The sequence below is a fragment of the Podarcis filfolensis genome, assembly GCF_964270895.1.
Source record: "Podarcis filfolensis genome assembly, chromosome: 6".
Lineage (NCBI taxonomy): Eukaryota > Metazoa > Chordata > Lepidosauria > Squamata > Lacertidae > Podarcis > Podarcis filfolensis.
Genome location: NC_139609.1, coordinates 39820458 through 39834546, shown reverse-complemented (window position 1 = coordinate 39834546; position 14089 = coordinate 39820458). Strand labels below are relative to the sequence as shown.

Sequence of the window (14089 nt, the reverse complement as noted above, 5' to 3'; positions counted from 1 at the left end):
TTATCTTGACCTAATGGTCAGGGGTCCCTTTACCTTTACCTTGTTGAAACACCATATATTAGTATTTTGTTTCAACGACGTAGCCCAGTGAAAATGTTCAGGAGAGCATTTTGGGTTCTCTTATCTAAATATTCAGTCTATACTAGGGTTCCCAGAGATCCTACCTACAACATTAAGAGTTTTGAATGGCCTCATTATTGCCTCATATCAATTCTCACACACTTCGTTTAACCTGCTATGAAATTTAACAAGATCCCTCCTTTCTACAGCTGTCAGACAAATCTTCAAGCACTCAGTGCAAGGCACTGCCATCTCAGTATCCCATCATAAATGTAGGTCTGTCCCAAGAAGTTTTGCTATTTGTGCTACCCCACATTCCGCACTCCACATTCAGAAGCCAACTGGACTGGCAGCTTACAAATTTGCAGGACAGGCGCTGCAATACCCACAGCTGAGTTCTGGCCTCCAACACCTGATCACCCATTGCTCTGGGCGCAGTTTTATGCTTACTTGCTGCCCGCTCCAATGTTGTAACAGAGCAGCGTCACATAGGCAAAGAAATGTATGAATGGGGGAGGGTTTAACATTCAGGATATTTAAAAGGCCCTTCTCAAATTCCACAGGCACGTAAGAACCTTATTGGACTACACAACAAATCTGTCTAGTTCAGCATTCTGTTTCACAGAGTAGGCAATTAGGTGCCATTGGGAAGCCCAAAAACAGGACAAGAAAGCAGGACAAGACAACAGCAGCACTTTCCTTTCATTTGAAGCCTCTGGCTGTAGAAATGGTTTGTTGCTTCTGCCCTTGATGTGAGAATGATAGTCACATGCTGCATCCCTTGTTCTTTCACCAAAATGGGGGGCCTTCTGACCAAACATCTCTTCGGTTCTGGAAGACACACACCAAAAAAAGCCCCCAGAGTGTTCGGGGTTATATACAAACATGGTCAGAACTCATCCACAGCAGCTATACTAGGTTTCCAAGATAAGAAAATTCAAGAAGCCAGAAGGGAAGCGCCTAAGTATATTAGGCTTTTAAAGAGGATGAGGAGATAGGTGGTGATCACACAGACCTGCAATAAGGATCCAGTTAAAGAAAACTGTTCTGGTTGCTGGGTGGGAGGATATATAAGTTTAAGAACAGAAAGAACATGTAAGGGTTCTTAAATTTTGTCAGAACATTGTTTCTTGGGCCAACTGGAAGGCATGCAAGACCAGGATCAGATTGCAGTTGGGGCTTGAGGAGTTTGCCAATGTCAAGCACAGTATAAGGTGGAGCCCCCTCCTGCATGTCCTTCTCAAAAGGGTGAGAGTAAAGCAGTGCTCACAACTGGGGTATAATCTGAACCTTGCTCTTCATAAGAACTTTGTTGTTGTTGGCATCCGTCTGTCTTGAGAGACAATGAAATGTCCCACAGGGCAGTGGGTAAAAGACCTACAGCATCTGTACCATGAGATGGTATTTACTTTTCAGCATCATCCAGTTGTACATATATATATATATATATATATATATATATATATATATTATTATTATCATTATTATTTTAACACATTCATACGAAAACATATATGAAAGATAACAGTCACAAGAAGCTTTAGAAGAGGACTTGCAGCAAAGACATCGTCCTCATCTGTCAACAGTCTGGAGTGGGGGGAGATTAATTTTTACCTGTTGCTGAAACAATGCCAGGCAGGCCTCACTGGGGAGACCTGCCAGAAGAAAACTGTTGGAAATAATAATTTTGTAGCCCTAGTGGATCCAACTTCAAGCATCTTACCTCTGTAGTTCTGAAGCTCCCTCTGTGTTGCAGCATACTGAAAAACAACACATTACAGTTTAAAATACCCAGTTTCCATTTCATTCCAGATGCTATTTGCCCTGATCCAGAAGGCTATGAAGGATAGCTTAATTGTGAGGGTTTCCCCATTGATCCTCATGGAGGGAACAAATCTGTTTGGCCAAGGCTATGCATGCAAATATCTCCTTCATAGTGTGCACATTGGAGCTCCTGCACTCATACAAGTTCTCTAGATTGAGTCATGGTGTATTCAGCTTTTAATAAGATGCATATTTTGCAGAGGTGTTGCCTTTCACCCATAAATGTAAAATTTGTAGAGAGTAAGAATAAATACCGTAGGCTTTATATTTATTCTATAAAAGAATGAAATCCTTGTGGGGTGGTATCTACTCTAACAAGGGATTTCACTTTTTCCTGGCAATCGGCTTTCATGCCTTCCCATCACTTCTGACTTACCCCTTTCTAAGCTTTGCATTTCCTCCAACCTCCCCCCCCCCACATGCACACACAAATGATTTGCAGCTTGAATACATTTTATTAATCGGGCAAACCTGCTGCATTTGCATGCTCTACACTGAGCACAGAATTTGGCCGATTTGGCCTAGCAGGCAGAGAGCCGTACACCTCAGGCAGAGCAGAGTGGTGGGACTTCTGTTAACTGGCTATTTTAATCAGTATCTGGGTGCCTTCCAGATTCTAACATTGGCACAGCTTGGCCGGGATGGCCTAATTTTCACTGTATTAATATGCTCTTCTTGGGTAGGAAATTGCCAGCCGCTGGAGAGCCTAAACAAATGCCACAGAAATAAATGCTAATGCTTCAAGCACAAGGAATGCTCATGGGCTTCAGTAACCTAGGTGCAAAGCTTGAATAATGGTTTAAAACAACCCTCCTTTTGTTACAAAATACTGAAAGAGGTCAGTTTCATTTTATTGCTGCTTCCAGTCAGGGGCATCTCTCTCTCCTTCACACAAACACACAGGCTCAAATTGCAGTGGCCCAGTCATATGAGCTATAAACCAGGAACTTCCTCAACATTTAGTGCTGTGGTGATGAAGGGGCCTGGCTCTGACTTTTTATCTCTGCCCTGTCAGGTAGCTTCCTTCAAGCTCCTGCCCCTGCAGCAAACAGAAATACGGTACTTCAGTTTTCAGATGCTGTTCATTGGGAGCTGCTTCCTTTTGAACTACAGAACGGAACTGGGCCTTTAATACTCAACAGCCCAGCCTTCTTGCTGCTTCATATGAGTACAATTCCTATTTTTATCAATACAAATGGCTGCAGAGTTATAGTGGGCTGAAGAATGCACTCTCAAGGAAAAGATAAAGATCATATCAAACATACAGCAAAACTCTATGTAACACATTAGAAACCTGGGCGGTTTTATCTTGCTGTACCTCAAACAGGATCAACTCAGTTCTTGTTCCCCCAGTTACCCTGCTTCCTGCCAAAAGAGGATAGCGGAGGAATGCCTTCCCTCCTGTCCTGCATTGTCTCAAGGTAAGTAATACGCTCTACTTCATCCTTCCCTGCAAAATGAGGGGAAATAGCTAAACGTGCCCCTCTCTCCTTTATTCTCCAGCAGAAATGTGTTTGCAGCAGTGACTTTCGTGTTTGTGAAAGAGGAACAACACCTCTGCTGAATACAGTAAAAGATGATCAAATATCTCTAAAGCTTGGAAAGAGTCAGTACTGGGATATTTTCCTTCATCCACCTGACCGTTTTGACTGTCGCCAGGCCAAATCTATTCCTGGGTCAGTTCCGCAGCATTGACGTGCTGAACTATTAAAAGCGCCTCAAGTGATTGGCTGGGAGGCACAGGGCCTTCTTGGCACGACAGAGGACGTCCAGCAGGCCCCTTCCAGGACCCTCCCCCCCCCGCCAAGGCCAGGGGAAAGGGTACATGGCTGCTGCCCCCTTCTGCATAGGCCTGGTTAAAAACCCTAGCTATTCACCTCCGCCTGCCTCTCGGGGGGAATGCAACCAAACCAAACTTCCCCTCAACCAGGCTCTCACCTTGGTTGAAGGCCACAGGCCTGTCTCACACGGTGCCTGGCCTACGCTTCAATAGTCCGACTGAAAACACGGGCCATCCCTGCGTCTCCATGGGGCCAACCCAGCCATGGCAGAACTTGCTGATCCCACCCCCCACGGCAGAACTTGCTGTTATAGTAAGGCAGGCCCTGGCCACACCCCAAGCCCACAGCTGCAGTCTCTCAGGCAGCAATTAGACACCAACCTCCACTACAAACAGCAGAAAACTCTCTTAGGCTACAAAGAGACATGTTGTATCTTAAGGGAAACATGTATATGGGTTTTCAAAAATTGCAAGCTGGAAATGCGGAGAACTGAAGGTAAGTGGGGCAGGGGAGGTAAAAGACTGAAATTGGCAGGTTTGCTTGTCCCTGCTTTTGCTGTTTCTTTTTAGTTGTTTTTAGTAAAGGAGGTTCATAATTAACAAGGGTACATGCAGTTTTCAATTCATAGAAGCCTTTCTACAGGTCAGTTGCATTCGCTGTGAGGACACTGCTGTCATAGAGATTGTGAGGTTGGGGGAAGAAAGGGTGGGTAGTGATTTTTCATTTCTGTGTGGAGTTTTTGTGTCGGTGCTGCGAGGATAGGTTCTTTATTTATCTGTTTGTTTTTGTTGGTGGTACGAGAGGTTGGAAAGCCCAGAGTTGGTTGCATTTAGTTGATTGCAGTGATTTTGTTTGTGAGAGAGAGAGAGGGTGGGTGGAGATCAGATTAGCCATCTTGAGTTGTAGGCTGTTGTGGGGGTTTATGTTGTTGTAATAAAGGGGAGCCATGCTGAGGTGAAGGCATCCTCTTTTGGGTTTGTTCCTGTTTGTTAGGAATATGGCTGTCCATTTAGGGGCCATGGAGTCTTCCGCTACATCATTAATGTTTACTGGGATATCTCGTATTTTATTTCTCTCTCTCCCACCCACATTTTTTGCCAATGGTTAGTTGTGGAAACTTGGGAGGGGAAACTTCTCCCTTTGTAAGGAAGCTGGCTATATGCTGCATATACACTACAATAACAAAGAAATGCCAACTATTCCATCTGATCCTTCACTTAGAAGTTAGCACTTTTTCAGCAACTTGCCCTGATGCAGCTTAAAGTAATCAGTAGGTACAGAAACCTGCCTTGAAGGACTATGGTTTGCAGTTGCAGCATTATTCCCAAACCCCAGGGAACTATGCTGCATTTCCAGGAATGAGGTTTTGGTTCCTAGCTGTTAGGGCCTAACACCAGCAGGCAAGGTGTTCTGCCAGACTTCAAGGAAAGTTGAAGTCCCACTTCCAGGGGTCAATTAATGGAACTTTAAAAAACATAACAAAACAAGCTGACATTCATATTTTAAAGCCCAAAATGGCTCAATCACTGCATGAGAAATGACTGATCCCAAAATTTTTAATCATAGAGTGACAGTAGCAGCATTGAGATTCAAATCTCTATCCCATCTATAAATCCTTTAACAGAATGCCTACACAAAAGTTTCCAGTACAGAATGTCTCAGTGTCTTCCCAGCCCAGAGAGTGTTTATGATGTTTATGTTTATCCTGTGTAAGAAATGAGACTTTTCCCTTCCTGCCTGAACAATACCATCCATAGCTGTTGGGGAGAGAGAGAGGGAGCGAGAGAAAGCCATCTCAGCTCATTTTCACTATTTCATTTTTAATCTGGCTGGCAGGTCTCTTCCACAGATGCAGAGACTGTTGGATCCATGATGTTGTTGATAACAAAGCCCTAGGTTGGGACACTGATCATGGTTTTAAGCTCAGGTGCTAGGTCATCCTCTGGGCATGATTATTTTCTGAGAAAAGCCTCATTTAACACATTCAGCCTGATTACACAAGGGCTAAATATGCCCCCAAGGTCTCCTGCATCTGCTCCACTTCTGACTTTCTCATATTGAACGGGTTGGTCTGAATGAGGTTGCCAAGTATGTTCACTTAGAAGCCTCATCACTATCGGAAACCCTGATAACACATTATCCCATTTTTCCTTTTGTCTTCAAATCTTGTCTGCCTGGTTTCGAACAATGCATCAGTCATCTTTAGACCACTCTTATCCACACAAACAAAACTTCGCCTTCCATCCTCACAGCCTTTTGTCATGGACAACAAAAGGCATCAACCTGGAGGAGTATCCTAATCCAAGAGCAGGAACCATATGGCCAAGAGTTTTCTGTAATCCACTCTTGTAATGAAGGTCAAGGGGTTCAGCTGGACTCCCTCAGTGTCAATCTTCTCATCAGTTATGCTTCTGGAATATGTTTAGAAACCTTCCAGCACTGAAACAGCAGCCTCCCCTACCCCCAACCCCTTTGCATGGTGATAGCCTGAATACATAAGGGGAAAACATAAGATTTGTTTTCTGGAGCCAATTCAAGACTCCTGTTGCAGTCTCTGCACAGTCTCCGCAACTCTGTTGGTTCAGTACAGTATTTCAGTCTGGTAGCTCTCAGACATGCTTTTCCTACTGATGCGACTCCACTGGTGGAACAGTGGAGCAAATATCCTTTGCATGGTTCTTGCTTTCTTGCTGCAACCCGAAGTTCTAATTTGTAATCCTGAGTCCATTCATAGCCAGAGAATGGCTGGGAGAGAAGCAGGAGATAGTGTGCAAACAAGAAATTTCAATTCCCTAGTATATTTTAACTCCTTGAAAATTAACAAATAAAGACATTACAAGGTCCCTTGTTTGAGCTAAATATGTTTAGTTTTGGAGATATATAACCTTCAGGATTTTGCATCACCTTTCAAGCTTATTACTACTGCAGAGACATCCTGAAGAATTCTCTTGGATGTCGTGGGTATGAGAAAGAAAATACCAGCCTTTTAAATTCATGTTATTAGCTTATTGGGCTATTTAATATCTTCCTTAAAGTGTAAAATGTTTCTAGGGACATGGGAAGAAAGGGAATGGAAAAGCATTATTAGGGGAGTAGGTTAGTCTAATGCCTTTTATCTGCCAGAGACAAGCCAGTACTGGAGATATTTATTGGTTCAGTACTTCGGCAACATGGTATTAATTGCCTCTGAGTGTTTTGATAGGTAGTTAGCACAAGGGTATTAATGAAAATAGCACCACTTCATTTTAAAATTAACTACTTGGCCATTCAGCAACATGAGCTGATAAATTATGGCAATAAATTTGAAATGGAGATTTATGTAATCATAACTCAAATTCTGCTCAGTAGGCACACTAAGATGAGGCTGCATGATAACTTCAGTGCAATCTTCCTTCTCACTTACTTAGAACAAAAGCCATATTTTTAAGGATTCCTTCACACTAGGCTTCTCCCTAAGCGCTCGCCCTTCTCTTCCCAGCTCCCCTTTGCTTTAGCCAGTTGCTACCCCCAAGACAAACTTGGCTGCAATTATGCTTTGGCGTAATTGCAAATATGGACCCTATAGTCCATATTCTCTATTTTGCATTTTGTCATATATTTTTAGGAAGCATTGAATCTTGTTAAATTAGGTCTCTCTCCTTTTCTAACTTTTCCAGTCTAAAGTTATTCACTTTCCCCCACCCCAGTTTGCAATAATAATAATAATAATAATAATAATAATAATAATATGCAAATTTCTCATACTTGTCAGCATTTTTCCCCACTGTGCACATTTGCTGCAGAGCAATTATCCCCAACAGAATGTGTGTTGGTGCTAACTATTCTTCTAACTCTAACCCCAACTCCGATAAGGACCAAGGTGGCCAGCTAGAGAAGGGGACAGGAATCCTGCACCTTTAACAGTTGTGTAAAAGTGAGGCTTTCAGCAGGCTTAGCTCCACACAGCCATAAAGTCAAAACATTGGTTTACTCACAACTGAGATAGGTACTAACTATCCATGTCATCATAGTCCTGTGAAAAAAGATGGGAGGGGTGAGAGTTAAATACAGAACACCCTAAAGTTAAGGCCTAAACCTTCAAACAGGGATATTGTTTCATTGCACAGAAGTAACGCTAGCCAAGCCTTTAAAGGCCTTCATGAATAAGTTCCCTTAATCAGCCTTTTTTTCTGACCAGTGATTCATCTCCGGAAAGAAATGAATGACAGCTAACAGCCTTAGGCAGCAACGAAATTGAAAAAGTGGCCCTATAAATGTATTTCTTATTATAGCACCTGCCCACATATTGCATTATTGTGACCTATTGGAAAGAAAGGTACTCTTTCAGTGACCCTGTTACGTGGGGCTTAATCCACCTAATGTTTTCCCGCTTGTTGCAGAAATGCAAGTCAAGCTGACATGCTAGCTAACAGACGAGGTGCAGGACTTTTTGCAGGGATGCATTCTAACTGCACGTTACAGTAAACTAGTGTGAGCTATGAACTGCAAGATAATGAGTAGTGGCTGTATTTGCAAAAAGTCCATGTGGATTCGTCCCTGCTCCTCCAACAAACTAGTACAGTGCTACCTCAGGTTAAGTACTTAATTCGTTCCGGAGGTCCGTTCTTAACCTGAAACTGTTCTTAACCTGAAGCACCACTTTAGCTAATGGGGCCTCCCGCTGCTGCTGCACCGCTGGAGCACAATTTCTGTTCTCATCCTGAAGCAAAGTTTTTATCCTGAGGTACTATTTCTGGGCTAGCAGAGTCTGTAACCTGAAGCTTATGTAACCTGAAGCATATGTAACCCAAGGTACCACTGTATATAGTTTTCACTCAGGTCCACGTCAGTTACTTTAGGCGGGAAACCCTGGGTTGTTGTTGCTACAATGTATAAAAGCAGGCCGGCTGAGCTGTTCGCTGCTCAGTTCTGTTCCAGCTTACAAATAAAGAGCTGCTTTGGAGAAATTGCTGCGTCGTCTGCTATGTCTACCCTGAAGCATATGTAACCCGAGGTACCACTGTATTTCGAGAGGACAGATGAAATTTAAGACAGAAGTAGCCAATGTGCTCTCTCCAAATGTCATGCATGGAAGGGTGGGGGGAAGAGAAAGAAACTGATGATAATCCTAAACACACTTACTGGGGGGAAAGTCTCATTGAAACAGAATAAACAAGCATCAGGTTGCCCTGACAGTGACAGGTACTAGTCACTGCTACTTTAGGAAACTCAGGAAACTCATAATGTAAGTAAGCAACATTATGTTCAAATTGGCTACATTCATATGTGCTTGGCTTTCTCTTCTTGGTTAGATAAACCTTATTCTGTAAATATTTGAATTGGAATGAAGTTGCATCTGGGGACTAAGTTAACTTTGGGGGCACTATACAATATGTACCCCTTGGTTTCTCTTACTTCATAATTTAGGGAACATCTCATGTACAAACCTAGGCAGGTTCCATAATTTCCATGTGACAAGAAGTGAGATTACATGTAAACATAATTCTAATAATAATAATAATAGGGACAGAGTGAGCTCCTGTTGCTCTGTCCCAGCTCCTGCCAACCTAGCAGTTAGAAAGCATGCCAGTGCAAGTAGATAAATAGGTACCACTGCCACGGGATGGTAAGCAGCGTTTCCGTGCGCTCTGGCACTCGTCACGGTCCTCTGTGCACCAATAGCAGTTTAGTCATGCTGGCCATATGACCTGGAAAGCTGTCTGTGGACAAACGTCGGCTCCCTTGGCTTGAAAGCGAGATGAGCACCACAACCCCATAGTCACCTTTGACTGGATTTAACCATCCAGGGGTCCTTTACCTTTTACCTTTGACTACTACTACTCATTTATTCTTGCAAGAGGCCAGAGTGGCTTACAACAATAAAAAGATCCAACGCTAAAAACAAAAGTAACACCTCACTACGTAATAAAATACAATTAAAATGCACAATGATAGACGACAATGTGAATGTGACCGCATGCACTATTTCCTGAATAATAATAATAATAGTAACAATCATTATTTATACCCCGCCCATCTGGCTGAGATTCCCCAGCCACTCTGGGTGGCTCCCAATCGAAGGCCTGCAAAAGCAGCTATGCTTCCAGATGTCACCTAAATGTGAACAAAGTGGTGATAAATAGATCTCTACAGGAAAGAAATTCCATTGTTGGTGTTCCGCCACAGAGAAGGTGATAGCTCCATGATAGCTTCATGTGATAGCTCCATGAACTGTACTCACCAGGGATGATTTGCGTGGCGAGTTCCCGCCCCCCCCCAAGTGGAAATAAAGAGACATGACACAATTATTAAGGTTAATGGGCTAAATAAGGCCACAACTTTATTGGTTACAGGTGATGAGCGGTATTGGCTTAGGCATTGGTCCTAACCGACTATATCCGACTTCAGCCTATCCGCTTGAAGTCCGGGAAGGGTTAACCACCAGTAGGAGGAGTCCTGCTGATGCACATCAACTAGGACCTCCCCCGGGGTCACCGCTCGGGGGCGTGCCTTAGGCCCTCACCTCCATAGGTTTCGGACAGGGCCACGCCCCCCGGAATCCTTTATTGGACTACCCTTCAATATGCAGGCAGGTGATGGTGCTTCCTCCCCTCTTCCAACTATAGAACAATACCAATGCCTAACTGCCAATACCAGGAAAGTTGTGACGATTTGCTACGAGGTAGGCGAGAACCAAGTAGCTGGTGCCAATTTACCAAGTGGAAAAATTCCTACCAGGCCCCTCAACGGCAACCAACCAAGGTCCATAGCAGGGTCAAGGAACGAAAACCTTATAGGGCGGGAGGGCGGGAAAAGCAGGAGGGGAAAGAGGGAAATCCCCGGCCACGTCCTTCTTCCTTAAGTAGGGCAGGCCACGCCCCCAGAGCCAGCCGGTTGGCTGGCTGGGGGATGATGCGGCCGGGAATCCCCCCCCCATCACGCAGGGCTGGTCTCCAGCCGCCCCATGCGTGGTGGGGTCATGAAACCCGCAACTACACCTCCTTCAAGGGCGGAAGTGGCTCTCTGTAGACTTTGGAGAGACTCCATAAATTTTACCTAATTTGTTAGTCTCTTTTCTGTACCCCAGTCTCACCTGATGACTCCTCAGCTGGTGGATGCTTACAATGCAGAGCATTGACCCGCACATATTGTGCTAAAATGAAATGCACTTTTATTTTATTAATTTGGATTTACATATTTTATTATGTCATTCCTAATAAGTTCACAAATCCATGTGATTTGTGTTTTGAAATTATCATTTTGAATAGAGTGCATGTATTCTTTTGAAAAGCCAATAACAATTTGTGTACACACAAACACACACACACACTAAGGGTGGAAAAACAAGAACGCAAACAATAGGGTTGGCCATTCCTTTAGATACTTGAGTACTAAACTATTCAGAGTTTTGTATGCTAGTACCATCACCTTAAACATCACCTTAAACTGGACCTGGCAGCTGTACTTTCAGGTTCAGTGTATTGTGAACCTACCTTACCGTTGCAGATAACAAGCAGGTTGTGGCATTCTGCACTGGCTGCAGCTTCTGGAGCATCTTCACGGACAATCCCACATAGAGCACATTGCAGTACTCCAGCCAGGAAGCTGTCAGAGAATGGGTTACTGTAGCTAGGTTATCTTGGTCCAAAATTGGCTGTACATGTCAAATGAACTGGAGCTGGGCATAGGCCTTCTGTGTCACTGAGTCAACTTGGGCTTTGTGTGACAGTTTGAATACCCTCCCTGTTGCCCCACCCAAACTAGGTGAACAAAAAGTTCTAGCAAAATAAAGATTGCTACCTGTCAAGGGAGGGGGGGATTCCTTCTTGCCAAGAATAGTTCCCTTGGCTTTGTTCAGCAGTGCGAAGATGTAAAAAGCCAGAGAATATCAGGAGCATCTGGGCTTTCGTACTATAGCAAATTGCTGTTGCAATTATCTGGCAATCTGGGTTTTTAGGTTTTGAAACTGTTTCAACTGTAATTGGAGAAATCCTAAATTACAAATGGACAAAAAATCACAGGAATCGTCTTCATCCACTTTCCAAAACAACAGATCTCTGAAGAAAATATCAAATAAGTAGAAGCCCCAGACAACAGTCAAGCCAATTTGGTACTCTCTTAACTTTTGACACTTTACAAAGTCAAATAATCAAAAGGTGAAAGCAGAAGGTAAATGAAATAACTGGGAGGCAGAATCAATCACAGTTCACCGTTATTTATTTCCTTTGTGTGTATATTTAATTAAAATGGTTAAATTCCAATAGTAATATTCTTAATGCATAATTAAACCAAGAAGGGAAGCTTCCCAAGGCCAATAGCCAGGGATCTCTCTCCCATGTACTCCTTTTTCTCACAGGAGAAAAAAGGGGGCTTGAATAACAATGAGAGATGTGATCTTGCTGAGTGGCACAAAGAGCTACAGAACTCAGTGTAAATAATTCACCATTTCATTCAATATTGTGTTCGATTTCATCTGCCCAGCTGCCAATCTGGTTTTGATAAACTCTAGGTATCCTTAGCCTTAAGTGTGCTTACTGTACATTAAAAGAGATTGGTTTGGGGTAGATTTGCATGTCAGCTATACGGGGGAAATGATATGAAGTATTTTCAATAGGCAGCCTTGATTTGTGTGATCCTCACCCCCGCCCCCCACACCCCAGATGCTAAATATGGTGTTCCTGGGAAGGGGGGGGGATTTCTCTTTCAAAAAATGGCATATTTTGGTTACTGAATGAAGTATACGAGAGTTTTATGTGAAAGTCAGCTAAATATTGTATTTATTTATAAACATGACAAATTTAATAGGGTAGGACCTGTATTTGAATTATTGATTGTGAAATATGTAAGCACAGAGTAACCATCCATCAGTATATGCAGGAGGGCTGAGGACAGATTTACGATGTTTGAGTTTTTCTGCTTTAGCTGGCACTTGGTGTTTCTATTAATTATAGCTCCGTGCATTAGTTTCTGCAGAACTTGTTACAAATGCTTATAAAAGATGTCTCTATCATAGCATTTAAATATTGTTTGTGCAACTGAAACATGTTTTCTATGGAGGATTAATACACTGCTTGATTTAGGGAGCAAATTAAACTTGGTGGTGTAATTTACAATGGACAAAAGCTTTCTCTGCAAGGTGTCAATGTTCATTTGGATGTGAGTAATACCATCCTGATGCCAGTGTTCAGTATCATCATTGCTACATACTTGGTACTAAAAAAAAATTGAACCAAGGAAAACTGTTCGTGTTTAATTATGAAGATGGGTAAATAAGTATGCAGGACAGTAAAAGGATGACCCTTGGAAACCTTGCTTAGGTTTTCCTCTGGTTTCTGAGAGATCCATAGGGTTACAAGCCTATTTACACAGCTTTTTGGACTATAAACTTGCTATTTAAAAGGATGAAGCAGAGACTATGAAGATACTAAGTTCTGCAACTAGTACACAATTCTGCACAAAGGATTGCAAAATAATGGAATCCACACACCCTGGCGATGATATGATTTATTTACTTATTGAAAGGTTTATAATCCACACTTGCATAAAAGCATATCAAGGCAGCATGCAGCTTACAAAATATAACAAAATAAAAGCATCCATGAAAATTTGATTTAAAATGTCAGTAAATACTGTTTGGTTAATAGAGAAATTAATATTGCAAAGGCCTGTCTAAACAATGCAGTTTTCAGTGCCCAACCTGGCCAACTGCTGCTGACAGTCCTGGTGAAACAATTTTGGGGGGAAGTTCAAATCTGAATTAGTTTGGGCCTGGGGAGGTGTGCAGAGAGAGGGGGGTGCCCATTCAATGTTAGTGTTATGTACTGAAGTTCTCACCCTGGGCCAGCAGGGGGATACTGTAGATAGTTATGCAAATGAAGGATCGAAAGTGACGTTCAGTGATTGGATAGTTTTAGAAAGTTGCTACAGTAACGTTGTACTGGAGCTCTATATAAGCAGGCTGACTGAACCCTTCGGTTCAGTTCTGTCCTGGCCTGTGAATAAATAAGAGCGGTTGAAGAATCGCTGTGTCGTCTGATACGTTCACCCACAACTTAACAGTTAGGACATGTACCTACTAAATGGTGGTTGTCTGAAGAGCAGAAGAGATGTGTTATGCCTATCGGTGTGGTTGCTCGAGAGCGATCAGGCAAGATCCCTCACTTGTCTTTTCAAAGGCTTTATTATTGGTGCAAAAACATTTACAATGTAGAACGCCTCTATTCCATGTCTTGCTCAATCACTAGCAGAATCTGAGAGTGGGCGGTACTTAAACCTTCCCCAGCAGAGTAGTTTCTTGACCCCCAGCCTACGCCTCCCTTCTCTGTGCGAAAGCCAACTGCGCAAGGAAGGCTTGGGTAAAGGGGGGCCTCCCTCCTCCCCGCTTTGCTCAGGCAAGGTGTCCTGGCACCGCCTTGCATCCTCCGAGCCCTGCATCTCCTCCCCAC

General features: G+C 43.1%; 1 long non-coding RNA gene across 1 annotated transcript; it reads left to right on the top strand.

Moving 5' to 3' along the window:
- Window positions 1-2331: 2331 nt before the first annotated feature.
- Window positions 2332-3473, top strand: LOC310765808. The gene is made up of 2 exons (XR_014549815.1): window positions 2332-3305; window positions 3391-3473. It is a non-coding gene; the product is annotated as an uncharacterized lncRNA (long non-coding RNA).
- The last annotated feature ends 10616 nt before the right edge of the window (window positions 3474-14089 follow it).